The sequence below is a fragment of the Pteronotus mesoamericanus genome, unplaced genomic scaffold, assembly GCF_021234165.1.
Source record: "Pteronotus mesoamericanus isolate MK-2021 breed Mesoamerican mustached bat unplaced genomic scaffold, CSHL_Meso_final scaffold_371, whole genome shotgun sequence".
NCBI lineage: Eukaryota > Metazoa > Chordata > Mammalia > Chiroptera > Mormoopidae > Pteronotus > Pteronotus mesoamericanus.
The window spans coordinates 3480426-3499836 of NW_026555314.1; the positions used below are offsets into that span (position 1 = coordinate 3480426).

The window sequence follows — 19411 nt, forward strand, 5'->3', positions numbered from 1 at the left end:
ACACTCTTTTTTAAATACTAAGTCTTCTAAATGCATGATGGGCAGCACACTTAACACACGTCTCTGTGTGGAGCAGCTGCATTTCATGTGCTCAGCAGCTACTTGGGGCTGGTGGCTGCTGCGTTAGACAGCACAGGTTTGTGTCTTCCTCTCTCAAAGTGTTGTGGCCAAGCTCTTGGGATGCCATTTCCCACAGTGGCACTTTTTGGAAATCATCGTAGCATTTGAGAGCCTAAATATTCTCTTTCAATATTCAGTTCTTTCGCACTGGCTGTGATACTGCCTCCCCTTGCCAGAACCTGGGAAGAACTGGAGAATCACTCAAAATTCTTCTCTTTTATTTCCTGCAACTCACAGAGTCTCTCATCTGGAGCTTGGGCCTGGCAGCTCTCTGGAGGGCTTGCGTGAGTGTGCATGCATGTGTGCGTTGCATTTGCATGTAGGCACGTATTGCATGCCTGTGTGCATGTGTGTGCATTGGGGTTGGGAGAAGGAAGGCATGACCTGAGGACAGTGCTTGAAGAAACTTTCCATTTCTATGTCAGTGCCATAAGAAAGACAGGCTTTCGATAGTTTTGGGGACTGTATTGCTCCTATATTAGAGAAGCTGGTTAGAGACAACCCAAGGGATTGACTGTCATGTGCCCATCCAGAGGACAGGTTGCGTCCCCCAGCTTCAGAGGGTGGGAGTAAAATGGGGGAGCAGAGAGGCTTTCTCAGGGTCAAAATAAATGAATCAGAGATGGACCGGGGCCTGGACATCCCAACTTCCTGCCCAGAACAGAGTCCTGGAGCCCCACCTTTTGGGGGATTTGTAGCTTCCGGTTTTCAGAGTGAGCAGGTGCTGAACCCTGTCTCCAAGGGGTGGGCCCGGGTTAATTGAATCAGGAACAGATTCTTCCTGGCTTGGCCCTGGCCCTCGCAACACCACAGTCCCACCTGGTTCCGGGGTCAGGGAGGAGGCCCGAGGCAGAGAGAAAGGCCACCCGCTTCTCCTTCCTGTGCTCCCATCACCTGTGTTGAGGCTCTTCGGCGGCTGCCACAGCGAGCCGGCCACAGCGAGCGGGCCACAGCATTCTCAGGGAGCGCCGGCTCCTTTCCTCGGGCCAGTTAAATCAGGGCTCTAATAAGGCACTGGCGAGTGCTGGGGCCTGAGGTAAGGGCTATTCAATCTAACGGCTCCGTTTATGAGAAAGTCTCTCGTGTGCCAGGGACTATGCTGAGATCTTGACCTTCATCATTTTCTCCAGTTCCCATGGGTTCATGAGTTGGAAACATTGACCATCCTCACTTCACAAAGGCAGAAACTGAGACCTGGGGAGTGGCAGTATCTTTCTGTGTTGAAGTGGGTATCTGAGCTGCGCCCACGTGATTCCGAAGCTGGTGCTCTTCTCTGGGAAGCCAAGGAAGTTTGGAAAATAGATGATCTTTGAGCTGTCTCTTTTTTTTTTTTAATTTTTAAAAAGATTTTTTCTTTAATTATTTTCAGAGAGAGGTGAAGGGAGGGAGAAACAGGGAGAGAAACAGTGTTGTGTGAGAGAAATATCGGTTGGTCGTCTCTCTTACGCCACCAACCAGGACCTGGCCCACAACCCAGGCATGTGCGCTGTCTGGGAATCAAACTAGTGACCTTTCAGTTCGGAGGCTGGCACTCAACCCACTGAGCCCCACCAGCCAGGGCTGATTTTGAGCTCAGTCTTAACAGCAGATAGAATCTGGGAAGGTGGGGGCGGAGGCTGAGAAGTCGAGGCTGAAGGAGCCGCGGGAAGGGCTGAGCTGCGTGGGCCATCCCAGCACACTGAGCCCTGGCGGCGGCTAGAGCGGGAGCGCCCAAACCTCTCAGTAGCAGCGGCTTTTAAAAAAAATGAGTAAATTATTATTATTTTTTTTAGAGACTTTGGTTCACAGCAAAATTGGGCAGGACGTGTGGAGGTTCTCACATCCGTTCTTGCACCACCCCCACCTCCTGTACTATCAACACCCCCACCAGAGCGATGTATTTGTTTTAAGTGATGAATCTGTATTGACACATCATCATCCGTAGTCCATGGTTTCCATCGGGGATCACCCTTGGCGGTGTACATTCTGTGGGTTTGGGCAAATGTGTAATGACATGGATCCATCATTATGGTACCAAGCAGGGTATTTTCACTGCCCTACAATCCTCCGTGCTTTGATTATTCACTCCTCCCCCGACTCTCTACCCCCTGACAACCATGGATCTTTTACCATCTCCATAGCGTTACCTTTTCTATAATGTCATATAGTTGGAACCATCCAATATGTAGATTTTTATTGACTTCTTTTACTTGGGTAATGTGCATTTAACTATACGTGTTCCTCCATGAGTTCCTAGGGCTTGACAGCTCATTCGTTTTTAATGCTGGATAATATCCCAATGTCTGGATGGACCGCAGTTTAATGATCTATTCACCCACTGAAGGGCATTTTGGTTGCTTCCAAGTTTTGGCTATTAAAATAGAGCTGCTGTAAACATCAATGTGCAGGTTTTTGTATGGACACAATTTGTCAACTCATTTGGGTAAGCACCAAGGAGTGCTATTGCTGGATCCTATGGGAAAGGGTTTGTTTGGTTTTGTAAGAAACCGCTACACTGTGTTCCAAGGTGGCTGTAACCTTTTGCATTCCTACCAGCAATGAAGGAGAGTTCAAGTTGCTCCACGTCCTTACCAGCATTTGGTTCTGTCCGTGTTTTGGATTTTGACCATTGTAATAGGTATGTAATGGTGTCTCATTTTAATTTGCATTTCCCCAGTGACATATGATATGGAGCATATTTTCATAGGCATATTTGCCATCTTCTTTGGTGAGGTGTCTGTTCAGCTCTCTGCCCGTTTTTTAACTGGGTTGTTCATTTCTTATTGTTGAGTTCTAAGAGTCCTTTGTATATTTTGGATAACAGTTCTTTATCAGGTACCTCTTTTACAATATTTTCTCCCAGTCTGTGGCTTATCGTCTCATTGCCTTCATGCAGCAACTTTTAAAACACGGATTTTCCAGGCCCTTCTCCAGACCCGCTCTCTCTGGGGGGGAGGGGGACCAGGAACCCTGAACTATAAAGATTCACATATAGGAAGGTCGAGGCCAGCGCTGGGAGCCTCCGCAAGGCGAAGTTGGAATACAGGAGATCAGCCTCAAAGGTAGACCAGGGCCAGATGGGGAGGAGGTACTTGAATGCCCTGCTAAGTAAGGAAGGTGGCATTGAAGGCCCTATTTTTTTTATTACAAGGCTCAATAAACATCTTAGGCTAAATCTTACAGGCAATGGAAAGGCACTGAGGATACTGAGGGAAAACCAAGTCATGATCCAACCTTTGTTTTAGGCAGAACATTCTGGTGATAGTGTATAGAAAGCTTTGAGCATATTGGAAGCATTAGACCAGTTAAGAAATCATCAGAATGTCCCTGGTGACTGGTGGTAAGTCCCTCAGCCAGGATTGGGCAGTGATGGAGAAATAATTTCCATTCAGTTCAACATAGCAACTATTTCTTTAATATGTTTTCTGGACTGAGCACTGAGCACTGTACCAGGTTTTAAGGATCCTGGAATGAAATAAAATACTGTCGCCTATCATCAAGGAACTCACAATCTGTCCAGATTCATCAAAAATAATTAGGTTGAGAAAAAGGGAACTGGTAATCGGACAGTGTGGTGGACTGAATTCGGTCCCCCTGCAAATTTACGTATTGCTCTTCTGATAGGACTGTATTTGGATATGGGGGCTTTATGGAGGTGAAGTTAATAAAGTCATAAGGGTGGGGCCCTCTGCCAATAGGATTGATGCCCTTAGAAGAAGGGGAAGGGACCACAGAGGAAAGTGTCAGGTTCACAGAGAGGAAAGCCCATGTTAGGACACAGCAAGAGGGTGCTGTCTGTCAGCCAGAACAAGAGGTCTCACTAGGAATCAGTTTTGCAAGCACCTTGATCTTAGACTTCCAGACTCCAGAACTGTGAGAAAATAAATGTCTGTTGTTTAGGACACCTAGTCTGTAGTATTTTGTAAGGGCATTTGGTGCAGAATAATACAAAGTCTCAAATGTTTATTCATGGAGTGACATAGACAGTATTAGTCAGGCCATTGCTTGTACCTGTCTCAAGCTCGGAGGAGAAAACCTGGGCTGGCGTGGGCTGCATTTACTGAAGACCAATCAAGTGCAGAGAGAGGGAGAAGAAGGCCTAGAACCAAGCCTTAGAAATGCCAGCATTTAGGAGCGGTGCCTAGGATTAGTAGGAGCTCTTGGTTAGTTCGTGTTGAGATGTTGCTGACTTACATGGCACGTGGCCCTTCATCCTTGTCTCCATTCTCAGAAGTATGATGGGGCAGAGACGGTAGGGCATGAACTCTAGACTCACCGACAGAGCCAGCATTCAGGTGTGAAACTCATGGAGTCTTTCTGACTTACCGTGAATTCATTTGCTCGTCGATTATTTGCTAGCCCATTTCATCTGTTGGATTCTTGCACTATTATTATTTAATGTTTTATATATTAGTGTTCTGTCTTTCGTTAGAATAAAAGTTCCTTGAGGACAGGAGTGGAACTTGAACATCTTTGCTTCTGCTCTTTATCCTTAGCACTAGCGTACAGCCAACCTTCCAGTGGGCGCAGGACAAATATCTGCTCTGAATGATTATAAGAAGAATGGTTACATTTAAATAATCATTTTTTAAGCTTTTGCGAATTAAAAAAAATTAATCAAAACAAGATACACTTAAAAAAGACAATGGGCATTTTAAAGCATCGAAGGGGTATTAGTAGAAATCACAATATTTTTAAAAAAACTCCAAAAATTAAGAGCTCATGGCAGGGGATCTCCTGATTCAAGAAAGAGTTGGGCACTGAACTAGATTGCAGACAATGAGGGTTGGGGCAAGAGGGAATCCGCGAGGCATGGCTGTGGCCTGCAACGCTCTTTATGGCTCCCTGACACCTCTCTGATGGGGTTAAGTATTTACATTCAGCCAGATTCTCCCCTCTGACTGCAGGCAACCCTCTGGGAGCCCGGGAAAGAGAGCAACCCTCCCTGCAGGGGGCCCAGCAGGGGCCGGAGGATCTGCCCTCCCCCTCCTGCATCTGAAGAGGGCCTGCCTCAGGGAGTTTATGGCAGCCTGACCTCCAGCCTTTGGGTTGGAGAATCTGGCCGCTTCTGTACCACATAAAAAGGGCAAGTGCATTCATTATTATTATATTATTATACAATGTATAATATATAATAGCAATTATGCTGTCAGCAGCCAGAGTCTCTGACCACAGATCAGAGGCCGGGGTGACATAAATCCACCTGGTGAAGTCTTTGGAGATTCTGTGTGAAGGTGAGAGGGTTCAGCTTCGTCTTTAATGGAGGCTCTCAGGGAAGAGGTTCTTCTACGGGCAACTTTGGAGATTAAATCTGGGGGGACTGGGAGGATCTGGACGAACAGTGTTTAGTGTGTCCGGGGTGTGACGCTAAAGAGGCCACCATGGCCTCCTCTGAGCCATAAAATGCTAATGGCTCTCAACCTTGCCCAGGATGAGCGCAGACGAGGAGCCACCCAGAGGCCTGGAAGGAGGGAAGGGGCCGCCTCCAACTTCTGGGGTCAGATTCTTTACAGAAAACCTGGCCAGCTTGGGTTTCACTTTCTGCTTCCCTGCTTCCATCCGTGTCTTTGTCCAGGCTTTACCCAGGCCCCCTGCCGGGTCTGAGGTCAGAGGATCAATGGCCGCCTGACTGTGGCTGAAATGGCTCCTCTGCGGGGAGCCAGGAGCAGATTTCAGGGAAGCAGAAAGGGTCCTCTAGGGCCTTTATGCCCAGGGCCACGTGCTGAGCTGTGAAGCCCCCCCCCCCGCCCCGCCCCCGCGTCTGTGGGTGCCGGGCGCCTGCACCTACACTTGGCAGCCCTGTGATGTCGGTGGAATGCTTGCGCCGGCCTTCCTCTTAGAGGGCACTTAGATGACCGTCTTCCCCAAAGTAGAAGAAGCCACCCCAGCAGGCTCGGGCTGAAACAGCCCAGCTGGCCTCCCTTTATAGCCAGCCCGACCCCCCAGAACCCTGGGACTTTTTAGAATGAAAACAGCGGTGCACAGAACAGGCTCGCCTGGTATTTGCAAAGAGGTGATTTACTGTCAAAGCCTCTACCCCCTTTTATCTCTCCCTCTGCCGCACCCCGTCACAGAGTCGCGCTCTCTCTGTGAACCAAACGCCCCAGGAAGCCCACGGCAGAAAAAGCTCTTGAGAATAGGAATAACTAAGCGGAGTTTCATCTGAACACCTTTTCTGGGGCAAGGGTAACAAGAATTATTCAAATGCAATCATAAAAATGAGGCCAGCCTGGCAGGAATAGGGTGGGGGCGGGGGACGGAGTGAGGATGGAGGTAAGGATTTCCTGCCAGTTTTAAGTTTTGTAATTTCTGGGGGAATTTTTTGGTGTCCTCGTCTCCATCCGCTCAGCACAGGATGTCTCCGAGCTCTGCCCGGGTGGTTTGCCGAGAAGGGCTTGGCACGGGGGCAGGGGCTGTTTTCCCGCGGTTCTGGGGGTCCGCCGCGTTCGCACGTCTGAGGCCACCGCGCGGTCTGAGGCTTCCTGCCCGGCGTGGCTCTGCGCGCGCCCGCCCGCCCGCGGGAGCAGGCCCTGGCCCGGTGTCTCAGAAAAGCCTCCAGCAGAGGGAGACACTCCGGCGGCTCCTCGGCCTGGAAAGCGCCGGGCCGGAGCGGGTGGGGGTGGTGGGGGTGGGGAGAGGGGAGTGGGGAAAGGGGAGGTGGGGGGGGCGGGGGCGGGTCCCTGAGCGCTGACGTCCTGAGCAGTGCTGGGAAGTATAGGCTGTGTTGTCACGCCGGTGTCAGTCTGATGAAGATTGGCATCAGGTAAGCTGTCATTCATTTCCATGTCAGAGCCGCTTCTGCAGGCGGCGCGGCTGCGGGCGGCTGCCTCGGAGCGCGCGTGTTTTATTCCGGTCCCCAAGCCGGAGTATTATTCATTGCGACAGGGCGAGGAGGAGAGCGAGCGAGGGAGGCAGCGGGAGGAGAGAGGGAGGCGGCAGGGAGGAGGGAGCAGGGAGCGGGGAGGGAGCGCGCAGAGAGAAGCTGGGGAAGCGCCGGCGGACGCGGAGCGGGGCGAGGCTGGGGAGGAGGCGGTCCGGCGCCCGGCGCCCGGCGCGCAGCCCCGTGGCGGCCGCTGCCCAGCCCTTTAGGGCAGGGGCCGGGCGCGCATTGTCCGCGCGGGAGGCGGACCGCCGGCCCCAAGGCCCTGTCGCGGGCGGGTGGGGAGCTGCGCCGGGGACCTAGAGCAGGGACGAGCGCGCCGGCCGGAGCCCGGAGCGGGCTGGTCGGGGCCGGGCGCTCCTACGGCGAGGCCAGCTCCGGGTTCTCTTTCTCCCGGTTTCGGGCGCCCTTCGGGCGGGCGCCACCAACCTGGGGCTGCCTTTGAACGGCTGGAAGCGGGAGCAGCCCCAGACTCGGGCCGGGCGACTGAAGTCGGAGCCACCGCCGCGTCCGGCCTGGGCGAGTGGGGTTTGCAGGCGGATCGGAGGGGACTTCGAAACACGAGTCAGGGAAGCTGGAATCCCTGGGGCCAGTTTAGGGGCCCCAGCCCCGCAAGGAGCGATGATTTGTAGGGTTATGGGCTTTGGGCGGATTTTGGGGAGTCTTCGGTGAGGTGAGGGAGGCGTGGGCCCCCCTGCGAGGTGCGGGAGTTAGGAGCCCGCCTGGATGCAGTCCTCCCGGCACGAGTTCGTAGAAGGGGGGAATGAACAACAGAGGTCCGTGTGGCAGGGTCTCCAGTCGGCCGCGCGAAGTTTGCGGCTCTTGCGGGGTAGGTGTGCGGGCTTTCCCAGCTCCCGAACCCGAGGAAGAAACGGGCGAAGCGGGCTTCCTTTCCGGGGTCTGTCTGCGCGGGCTCGGGCTGGGAGAGGTGGTGCATCGGCCCTGAAGTGGGGCCGGAGCTCGGGGCCAGGCTGGAGTTTGGGGTGTGGGGTCCAGGCTGATTTCAGAAGCGCGATTGAAGGGCCGCTGAGAAGTTCAGGGATCGGATCTACACCCCTGCCGGAGCAAGGGGCTGGAGGTGGGCGTTGGGGACCTGGAGTTAATCCGAGGCTGGAGTTGGAGGAACGGGTAGCTTTCTTTAGGATTTAGGCACAGGATTACGGCTTTTTATCGGGGTTGAGGCTATTGAAATTTGGGAATGGTCGTGCGCGCTGGTTCTCACGCTCCGTGGGTGGAAAAGCATGAAGGGAGACGAAAGAAGTTGTTGATCCGAATGGTGGTAGGCGAGCCCCGAATTTCTGCTGCTTCTCCCGGAAAGAGCATCTAGAAGAGAGGACTTGAAGCGCACAGGACCCGGTCCTAGGAGAAAGATTCCAGGAAGCGGACAAATCCAGGGGACGTTCTGGGCGAAGCGACAGGGCAGCCTCGCGGGGCTGGAGGTGGATCCGAGGACCGTGGCGGCTCCTCGGGCTCCGGGAGTCACTCGGGGGTCTGCGGGCGCCGCGCAGCGGGCCGGGCTCGGCTGCCCGCAGGGGCCGCGGCCTGCGCGGGAGCGCCAGCAGCGAGGTGCCGCATCGCGCCCGGGGAAGTCTGGGCTGCGGCCGAGGGCCAGGCGGGGGCTCGAACTCCGGCACCCTGACTTTGCTTGCCGGCTCTGGACCCGCAGGCGTTGCGGCCCGGTCCGGAAGCCCAAGAGCGGGGCCTCAGGAGCGATGCTCCGTCTGGTAAAGCGGGGAGCTCGGAGGTCCCCTACCGTGTCCCCGGACTTCTCCAGCGTGTTAACTTCTCGGATATCAAATGCTGTCCAACTGGTGGAAGCCAAAAGCTTCTCATTGTAGGTAGCTTTAGGTGCCCCCTCCCTCAAACTGAGACAATGATGGTGTTCAAACACAAAAACATAAATTACGCGAAGCCTAACCCCTAGACCTCCCGTTTACTCTGCCAGTCTGGCCTTTGCGAGGCCTCGGGACCTTGGGGGAAGGGAGGGGTCTCCTGTTTCTGGACTCTCGGTCTCCCACTCGAGCTGCACCCGCGACTCAGGTTCAGGCCTACCTCCGGGCCGGGAGAGAAGCCTCGACCGACCGGACCCGGGAGGGAAGCTGTCCCTCTGGCCAACTGGGGAGGCGGTGTGTTAGGGGGTGTACTGAAGCGGGGTTTGAAATTTCCTTCTCGCAATCTTGAGCTCAGCCTCCCAGTCCTCGCACCCCTCGCTGGGGCTCCCAGAGCAGGCTTCCGGGGCGCAGAAGACGCGCGACCCGCGAGCGGCCGCAGCGGCCCGGGGCGCGGCGACCGCCCGCGGCGGAGCTCCACGCTGTTGTTCTGCAGGCTTGGAATTCTTGCACTCTCTCCCGCCGGGAGCCTGAGTGCGGGAGGGAGCCGTGACCCTACGGAGACTCCCGGTCCCCGCCTCCCCTTTGTGAGCTCCGAAGGCCTGAAAGCTGAGAGAAAGAGAAGCTGCTTAGAATAAGGGGCATGGGGTTACTGGAGAGATGGGCCGGCCACCGCTCACAGTAAAATGCCTCGTGCAAATTGCACTGAAGTGCACCGAACTCGAGACTGGCTGTTTTATGATCCTTTCTGGGAGTTTACTGCTCTCTGCTTTTAAGTCTATAGATTGCTTTAAGTTAATGAAAGTGCTGCTTTCAAAAGGGGCTTTTATTGTGGGGCCATGATGAGTCCAGTACCTCCCCTTTACTCTCCCAAAATGGTCCTGCTTATAAAGGGAGTCTCCTGGAGTTCCCACATGGACGGAGCTTGGGGCTGGGCGCCATTTGACACTGAGGATTAATAAACATCCATGTCCAAGTCATTCAGAAAAATCGAGTTTACTTCTTTCCCAGTCCAGTGTCATCTGTACGTTCTTACCTTGCATGTTGGACTTTCACGGAGCCTGACTCGAGATGTTGCTCAGTGCCTCCCCTGACACCCTTCTCAGCATTGCTTCATACAGGCCTGACCCTGTTCAATGAAACGCCAACTGGATCTCAGGATTTCAACTGGCTGCCAAATCAAACTGCAACTGAAATATTTACTTGGGCGCTGGGGGAGGGGCTTCGCCTTGCTTTTAGTAAGATGGATGTGTTAAAATGTCAGGGAGAAAGTCTGGAAACCTTGAGAAGAAACGTGGAAAGCTATTTTTCAGCACTTTTCCCTTTTCCAATTTATTTGGCACAAAAGGTGAGATGACAAAGTTTTTCAACTAGGTCCTAACACAGAAACTGCAGTGGGGCTGGGCTGTGGCTTTGACCGCATGTCATAACCATTTAAACTGTGGTTAGTTGTTCAAAGCTTCTCCAAGCTGGGTTTCATTAACTCTACACCAGTTGCCTGGAAGTTCAGTAGCAATAAATTGTATAAACACATTTGAAGTAAGTTAGTGATGAAATAAGGAGAATTACTGTCTTGTGAGTGGAGAATCTTGAATTCATGGAGTTCTGGCTTAACTGGAAACATACCTCTTCTCCCTCGGCCTTGATGTTTATGGGTACACAGGAGCGCGTGTGGAATTTCTTTCTGCCTTGTCCATCTTCAACCTGGGGCTGTAACTCATTAGGGGACCGGGGCATGCCTAGAAAGCAAAAGGCTGAGTTTTAAAGGGGCTTCTATTAGCCTGGTTTAGAAACCCAACCCAACCCATCAGCCTGACCTCCTTACTCTGGGCGAATGCGACGCGCAACGTGAACAGCGGCAGGGCAGACCAAATTAGATTTTTAAATGTTAGCGGCTTAATAATACTCTGTTGTTAGCAATTGAATTTGTTTTTATTAAAGAAACAACCTATAAAGTTTATAGGCTTCCCGCATGTTGCAAGATTTCCATGCTATTTATTTAGCGCCCCCCCCCATTCTATCTCCAATTTCAGACTTTTGTTCCCTATTTATTTAATTTGGTGCACATTTTCTAAATTAGTTTGAGGAAGGTGAGAAATGCTGTTCTAAGTTTTCCTTTTCCTATGCTGTGTGGCACAAGGCCTGCGATGCTGAGATATATATAAACGTGTGATGCAATTGCTAGAGGTGACGGCATGGGAACCAGAGCGTCTGATCAAACAAAATGCAGATCAGAGTGTGGAGACGGGGAAAGTGAATCATTGCTGAGCCAGCATTAGCCTTGAGTCCAGCCAACGTGCCACACTTTGCATAAAACACTTCACATGAGATTCATGACTTATTGAAGATTGCATTCTATTGAGAAGCAGAACTTGGAGGGAGGAGCTGCACTGGCGGGCTCGGGCCAGGCTGCCTGGCCGGCTTGTTGCAGCGGGGATCAGCTAATTTAATTAAATCTAATACCTGGTGGGAACGGAGGAAGGAGGTAATCAAGGTTGGCAGGTCATTGTACTGAGCTAGTGTTTAGGCTGAAGTTTGGGGGCGGACAGCATTACCCCCTGTTACTGCCCGGCAGCACGGCCCCAGTGGGTCACGTGGCCTGTGCATCTTGGTTTCTCCATCTGTAAAATGCGTGTATCGCAGGGATCGCTCCTGGGGCTCTGAGGAGTGAACCCTGCCCGGATCTTCTGGGTGCGCTCTAAATAACAAAGGGAACGGTAGCAGGAAGGCTTCTGAGCAGCGGCCACGGTCTTCTCTCCCCTGTGGCTCCACGGCCTTTCCCCATGATTCTCAGGGGTTCTACGACTGAGGCACTGAGGTGAAAGGGTTGACCTCCTGCCTTTCTTTACATCCTAGAATTTGAAAGCCCTGCTGTGATTCCCAAAACCACCTGCACTTTATCAGGAGGGACAATTAAGTTGCTGCACTGGGGGGAACTGGCACGCTCCCTCCCAGTGGTGCTACCTGGAATAGCTTTCATGCCTCAGATGAACACAGAACCTGGCCTATCAGAAAGCCGGCCCCTTCTCTATGCCATTGGGAAGAAGAGGCCTGACACCAACTGGTGTGTGACATCCAGTCGCGCAGGGGGGATGGGCGCCGGTCCAGAGCCAGCCGCTGCCTGACCCTCGCGGAGCTGCCTCCATGCTGGCGGATCAAAGCAGATTCTGGGCCAGAAAAGCCCTAGAAGTTACACCGGGCACTTACACGAGAGTGTGTGCCCTTGGACACTCCTTCCGTTCCTGTGCCCCATTTCTCAAAGCCACAGCCTCCATTCTGGAGACGTGGCTCCAGTGGCAGCTTGCCTTTAATTCTCCCCTGTCTGCGGGGACTTCGCGGGGTAATTTTTTCCTCTCTGTAGCCTCCTCCTGCAGTCTCGGGCGGCATCTTAGTCTCTATTCTGATTGGGGGTGAGAGCCCCTTTGAGGGTAGAAGGAGCAACTGGTTTGCTGAGAGAATGCATGAGAGTGGGAAGGCCTGGTGCTTCTAGCCGATCCCCGGGGAGTGAGGGAGAAGCAAGCCCTGGACGCCTGAGAGGAACTTGCTGCGGGAACTTAGCTGCAGACGCGGTGTCTTCAGGGGACCTGCTGTTTGGCTTGGAAGGCTCCGCAGGCCCTGCCTGCCTGGGTTTCTAATTACACGAAGGACGTTTGTGCTAAGACCTATCTCACTAAAAACACATCCCTGTGTGTAATAAGAAACCCTAAACCAGGCAGGATATTTTAAAACTGAAGCAATGAAGATTAGATTAAGTCTCCACCAAACAGCTTCGTTCTCATATTATTTTTGGCTGGAATGTGGAAAAAAGCAGCTGGCCCTGGGGCCCCAGCAGACTGCGAGGGTTCCGATGGAGCTGGGGTGGGTGGCGTAATTGTTAGTTTCTCTGCTTAATAGGAACGTGGCCAATTTCAGTACGGCTCAGTCAAGGCAGTGGGGGTCTGAGGGAGCCCCAGGGTTGGGGAGGAGCCGAAGAGTGGCCCAGAATCAGCAGATCCCAGAGCCCCAAGGACGCTTCTCAACACCCCACCTCTCCAGGGTCCAGTCTCTCGTGTTCAGTTTATGCTTCCACTCCGGTCCCATCGCAGGCCTAGTAAGCCCATCCATTCTTCATCAGGCCTTTGGAGGAACTTGCATGTGCCGGGTACCTTTCCAGGTGGAAAGAAGGAACTAATAGTGGTCCAAGGTTCCCTGAAATGGAGCACAGGAACCTGGCATCACAAGCCTTGTCCTGTCCCACTGGGGAGGGGCAACATGGTGTTCCCTGCTTTGTCAAGTATTCCGCTCGCCTTGTGTGCGCCGGGCACGGCCCTAGGCCTTGAGGACACAGCAGCCGCAGCAGCAAAAGGAACCCCCCATGTAACCATCGAGTCCCTGTCCTCGAAGAGCTGGCCTGCTGTGCAAACGGCGTAGTATTAGCATCAGATAAACTGCCTTGAGAGCCTGCCTCTGCTCGTTTCTAATCAGTCAGATTTATACATGTTGTTTAACATCTCTGATTCAGTTTCCCCTCTTGTAAAGTGGGAAATGAAAGTATAAAGCTCACAGGACTGTGGAGTGAGCATTTGTAAAATCCCCAGCATAGTGTCTGGCACGCAGGAGAGACTCAATCTCGGTTCTCCCCCTCCCTGTCCTACTGGACTGAAGAGCCAGGGGCTGGCCTACCAGTTTACCACTCCCCTTCCTCTTGGCTTCCCTAGGACGTGGCTTGGCCCTTTCGCAGGTCACTGGCACCATCAGCAAGCAGCGGACAAACAGCCGGTCACGTTGTGGCCTGGTGCTGCCTGTTGCGTGCAGACTCCGCGGGGCTATGGTAGAAATAGACCTGGCCTCGGGGTGGACAATCGCCACACACACAGACACATCAGAGGTGACGTGCAGACACACTGAGGTGACATGAAAAAGAGGCAGACTGTCGTAAAGCAGAGGAGGCACAGGTGGGATTGGGTGCTGCTGAGTGACAGTGAGTGGGGGACCAGGGAGACGCCTAGCGGGGAGGGGCTCTTGGCAGTGCTCCTGGGATTGCTGGGCGTAAACGGGACCAGAGTGGGGAGTTCAGCCCCCTCTGAGCATGTCAGGGGGCCAACTGGGCCGCCCGCCTCAGGAGTACCACCGGGGCCCCCCTGCGGGGGACTGGCCTCTGTCCCGCATAGAGGAATTCCTGGGAGGATTTTAAGTAGACTTCTCAACGGGGAGAACTTAGGCTAATGACAGTGCATGAAGCAAACTAATTCCCTTCATGACTCCAGCCCAACTCTCCCGAATCGCCCTGCTTTTCCAAAGCCAAGAAAGCAGGCACTGTGGCCCTCCCCCGGCCGCTCAGGGGCCGCGAAGCTGCCCAGGGTCCGGGTGGTGGGCATGGTGGAGGACACTGGGATTTGGACTGGGCTTCAGAGGATGATGGACACTGGCTGTGTGTGACCTACAACAGGTGACTGGCCTTCTCTGGATGTCAGTTTCCTCGCCTATCCAATGAGGGACTTGAAGTGGCTCTCAGAAGCCCCCTTCAGCTCAAAGTTCCACAATTCTATGTCCCTTCCTAATTGTACTGTTTCATGCCCCGGCAGTCGTCGACCCCCGTGCCCCCAGCCGCACCCCCAGGCAAGCGTCACGAGCACACCCAGTTGCAGAGGCGCGGACTGCCAGGGTGAGGTCCCCTGGGCCCTTGTATTATAGGTCCCAAGACAGTAGAGCGGGCTGGCTCTGACATGACTTCCTGGGGCAAAGGGATGTGTCCTAGCAATAGGGGCTGGCTTCACGAGGGCAGCATTTTTAGTCTGAAAACTCCCTGGCCTCTCCTGAAAAGCGACGTTGGCTTCTTTGGTTGAGACAGTGAGGTCCGGCGTCAGAGTCTCGGTTCTGACCCTGGTTTCGCTACTGCTAAGCTCTGTCCTTCGGCACGTCGTTTAACCCCTCTGAGCCTCAGTTTTCTAAGCTACACAGTCAGGGCGATGAGAACACAGAGCGCACGGGAGTATTGAAGAAACGATTTGAAAGGGCTTAGCACGTAGAGAGCTCGTGGTGGATATTAGTTTTCTTTCCTAATAAAGCACGTTCGCTCCTTTGATGCGGGCAACTTTGTGAAGCAGGTGAAATGGGTATTGTTACATCATTTCACAAACGAGGGGAGCTGGGGCTCCAAGAGCCGCGAACCTGGCGGGTCTAGGGAGGGGGTGCGGCGTGTCTGCCTGTTCATGGGGGAAGCGCGTTAATTAAGGTGGCCCAGGTCTACCCATGACAACTGTGGTCTTTTCTTTGGCCTTTTGGAGACAAAGCCGGTGCCTTGCTGAGCTCTGAGAGCTGCCCTGCCCCGAGGTCCACCTACTTGTCTCCTGAGAATCCCTGTAAAGGAACCAGACGCATCTCCCCCGCCACCCACACCTTTGTCTGGCAAACACTGGGCAAAGTTACCAGCTGGTATGGAAACCTAAACCTAGAAGGTCTATTTTTTTTTTTTTTTTTTTTACTTTTTTGAAAGCCTTCAGTGGCGAGCGCAAAGACGGAGAGGTGGCGGTAGATTTAGGGGCGGGGAGGTGCAATGATGGCAGTGGCTGTTGGTGACAGAGCTGCCATGCAGCCTCCCTGCCTCGTCTGCCAGTTGAGCTGTAAGGGGCATGGGGGGAGGAGAATGTCCCCAGGGGTTGATACCCATGGCCGACCCACTCACAGCCCTGACAGGCACCAAGGGACATTTAGCCTGTTGGCAGGGACCTGCTGACTCTGATGAGGTTAGGGTGGGCACAGTCTCCCTGGGCACAGATTCCAAGGTGGCACAGTAGGGGCAGCGAGCCCGGCCCCCGAGTTTCTTCTAACTGTCCTCCCTCAGACGGCTCGTTGTCACTGTGCCGTGCTCTATCCCAAGGCCTCTGCTGAACTGTGGGGGCTCAGGGCCGCTCCTGTCCTCCTCGAGGAGGCGTGCTCCCTATGGACTGCGGGTTCTGGCTCCAGGTCAGAGGCAGGAGAGGCCCAGAGACTGAGGCTGTGTGCCCGGGGCCCGCGGTCTGAGGTGCCTGCTCTCACTCCCGTCACCAGCGTGGCCTGAGCCCACGGTGTAATGCTTGGCCGGTTGTGGGCTGCGGGGGGTCGGGGCCTTTTCCCCCCAGAGCCACACTGTCTCATTTGGAGCCTGAACACATCACGTCAACAGGAAAAGCTGGGTGGCTCTGACACTCTTGTAACTTCCTTGGATTGCAGCATCGTCACTGTCTGTTACCAGTTAGATGAGATTATGCTCAAGGCCCCCCTCCCTGGGACCGTAGTCTGCGACTGTACGCTGCCGTGTGGGGGCCGGACCAGCGAGCACCACAAACCTGGAGACGGTGGTAGGACGCCAAGGGACGACTAGCCCAGCAGCGCTAGGGCCTGTCCCACTCTGCTTAGGTGAGTGGCCTTCACCTAAGCGAAGGTGCCCATGCCGTGGCCATGGGCCTCGCTTACTCGGCTGCAGGGCCTGGAGGGCTCCTGCTGAGAGGGGCCCTTCTGAGCCCTCCGGGCCTCAGGAGGACCATGGGGACAGAGCCCGGGGGTGTGGGCGGTCAGTGCTGCTGCTGTCACATGGCCTGTGCGGAAGTGGTGGTCTTGCCCTGCTGCCCCGGTGGGAGCCCCTCTATTGGCCACTCCCCCATGTCACCTCTCTCAGCTCTGGGAGGAGAGGGCTAGACTCGCAGGGACACCTGTGTTCTGGGCCACTCCTCACTGTGATATGGCCTCGAGGGAAAGCCAAGGAGCGGTGTGGCCTCCCCCAGCCTGCCCTGGAGGCCATTCCCAGGGACAGTGGCCTGTCCCTTGCTCAGCACAGCTCCTCCCGGGAAGGCACCCCCATCCATTAGAGCCTCTTAGTGGCCATGCGATGAGACCGCTGTCTCCTGCTGCCCTCCAGATTGTCAGGAAAGCCCTTCTCCGAGCTGGACATCTGGCCTCCTGGAAGGCTTCTCGGTTGTTTCCACTGGACTTGCAAGGAGGGGTGGAGGGAGAGCTCCAGTACTCTGGGGAGTGCCGTTAGCGGGGGCGGGGGCTGGTGCAGGCGAGAGGAGAACTTCCCTGGCATTCTTTTTGCACAAGGCCCTGGCGCTGCGTCCCTGCCTGACCACGTGGTCCTGGACTTTCTCTTGGGGGAGCAGGGGCCTGACTGCCACAGCTCGCTCATAGAGTGAGGAAGAAGGATTTTCTGGGCTCTGTGGCTTGTGGGTAGCTGAGATCAGAGGCTCCTTCACTGTGTGCCAGCCCCGTGCGGGGGGCTCTCGCCTCTGTTTTATCCAGTGAGGCTCAGAGGTGAGAGAATTGCCCAAGGTCAGCCCAGCAGGTTCTGTGTGGTCCTGAGCCCAGGGGTCTTTCTAGCCCGGCCTGCTGCCTGCTCCAGGGAGGCGTCTGTCTGGGGGAAGGTTCGGGATTTCTTGCTGCCTCCTCTCTCCATCCACCTGCCATCCCAGACCATGCTCTACTACGCACAGGGCTCCATATAAGACACAGGGCTCTGGCTTGCGTAGGTCACCGGCGGTGTGGCCAGGTTACTGGGGCAGGCCAGCGCGGCGCAGGCCGGCGGCTTCGGTCTGAGGCTGGATGCAGCCGGATGCTCATTGGACGGCCTGAGGAGCTGGCCCCTCGTTCCTATCAGTAAATGGTGGTCCTAATGCCTGTCAGGGCTGTGGAGAGTTAATGGATGTGGATTTGTCGTGCACATTACACACACACACACACACACACACACACACACACGAAAGCACCTACTTCGTATCTGGCATGTAATACGGGGGCAGAAAATTGGCTGGCACAGCCTCTGTGACTGATCAGATTAAGGGAGAGCACATGCAAGCGCGCGCCCCTCTCATCCGCGCACAGTGCTGACAGCTTATTCAAGAGTGAAAACCTGACCTGCCACCACCGCCCACAGCCGTGTGTGAACCGTGCCCTCGTCGGGGGGAGATCCAGATTCTGCCAGAGAGCCCATCAACCTGACCATGTGCCTACTATGTGCCAATGGTTGTTTGGACTTCTGTTGTCCGCCTAGTGCAGTGCGGGGCCACCTGCTGCCTGGCTGGGGAGGGGGTGGCCTTGCCAGTTCCCATCAGCCTGCACCAGGCCCCGGGTTCTTCCCTGCTGATCACATTTATTCAGTTGATGTCTACGGAGCACCTTCTATGTGCCAGGCCCGGCAGAAGCACTGGGGGCTCGGCTGCAAACGACTCAGCCAGGCTCCCCGCCAGCACAATTTACAGTCTGCGGGGGAGGTGGGCCTTCACGTTCTGCAGGTAATTAGTGAAACCAGGACGAGAGCCACTGAGGAGTCCAGGAAGTCATGAGAACATAGCTGGGCGTGCAACCTCCTCTGGTGGTCTTGGAGGGCCCCCTGGAGTTCTGGTCCTCAAGTGAGGCCCCGCCCCGCGACAGAGCTGGCCAACCCCGCCGCCCGCTCCCATCCCAGACAAGGACAGGGGCGCCAGGGAAATCCTGCCAGGGCTTTTTTGCTCTCACCTGTGCTTCTTGCCCAGGCTGCCTCGCAGAGTGTAGCTGATGCTGTTCCCACACCGTCTCCCCGCCACCTCACCATCATCCTCCCTGAGGGCACAGCTTTCCAAAGGAACCTTTAGCAAAGGCAGGTGCCCTTTCTCCATTCTCCCTGCAGCCCCAACCAGGGCCCTGATCACGTCGGGGGTTACTTGGTGGTGGTCACATTCACATCTTACCTGAGCCTGATTCCTGGGTTGCTCTCTTGGGCTGCAGCTGCGAGCTTGAGGGGAAAGGCTCGGCCTTCTTTCCCTGTACCAGCCGGGATGGCGGCATTTATTGGAAGACCTGGCCCTGTCCTCTGGATGGGATGGGATCAGCTTCTTAACATCGCTTCCTTGGTGCAGTGGCCAAGGCTGTGCCGTGCTTTCAGAAACCCTGGGGGCAGTTTGTGAATATTTTGCAGCCTGGTACTTTGGAGGGGGCAGTAAGGAGAGGCACGAGGGAGGGGCCAGAGAATTTGATGGACTTAAATCACCGGGGCTGTAAGTCCAAAGTTGCACGGATATGGAAAGAAAGGTGCTCTCGAGGGAAAGAAGTGCCGCAGGTACAGAAAGGACCCTGGCCGGAGGGTCAGGCGCCCCAGGGCTGGCCGCGGGTATCTGCCCCGGGATCAGACAGGCACGGTGAGAGCCCAGCTTTGGCTACCGGCTGGATGGGTGATTTCTCAACCTCTTTAACTCTTACTTAGTCTCTTCCCTTTTGTGAAGTGGGGATAACAAGGGCTCTTTGCAGGGGATTAAATGAGATAACGCAGCGAGGAGCCTGGTCCAGTCCCTGGCCTCCGGAAGGTACTTAGTGTATCTGAGTCCCTTTCCTGTTGCTTCCTTCCCTGTCCCCACTGTGCGGGACTGAGACCAAAGTACCCCTGCAGGATGCAGGAGGGACCGGGCCACAGGAAGACCCAGAGCCTCCCTGGGGAGCGCAGCTCGGGTGGTTGTCTGAGGGCACTGCAGGCTGGGGATGTCATTGTCGGAGCCGGGCAAGGTTTCCCGGGCAACAGGGAGGCAGGGCTGTGGGTCCCCTGGAAGGACCAGGACAGCACAGGCGGCCTCAAGGAGGGCTGTGGAGCAGAGATTCCCTGAAACAGCGAGTTGGAGAG

General features: G+C 54.9%; 1 protein-coding gene and 1 pseudogene across 1 annotated transcript in view; both read left to right on the forward strand.

Moving 5' to 3' along the window:
- LOC129086304 (40S ribosomal protein S4, X isoform-like) overlaps nucleotides 1-19411 on the forward strand; it is an 86433-nt pseudogene that overhangs the window by 29396 nt on the left and 37626 nt on the right.
- PKNOX2 (PBX/knotted 1 homeobox 2) overlaps nucleotides 6796-19411 on the forward strand; it is a 241302-nt gene continuing 228686 nt past the window's right edge. The window contains exon 1 of the mRNA XM_054592777.1: nucleotides 6796-6862. The gene's annotated coding sequence lies outside the window, so the exon portion shown is untranslated. The remainder of the gene's footprint in view (nucleotides 6863-19411) is intronic.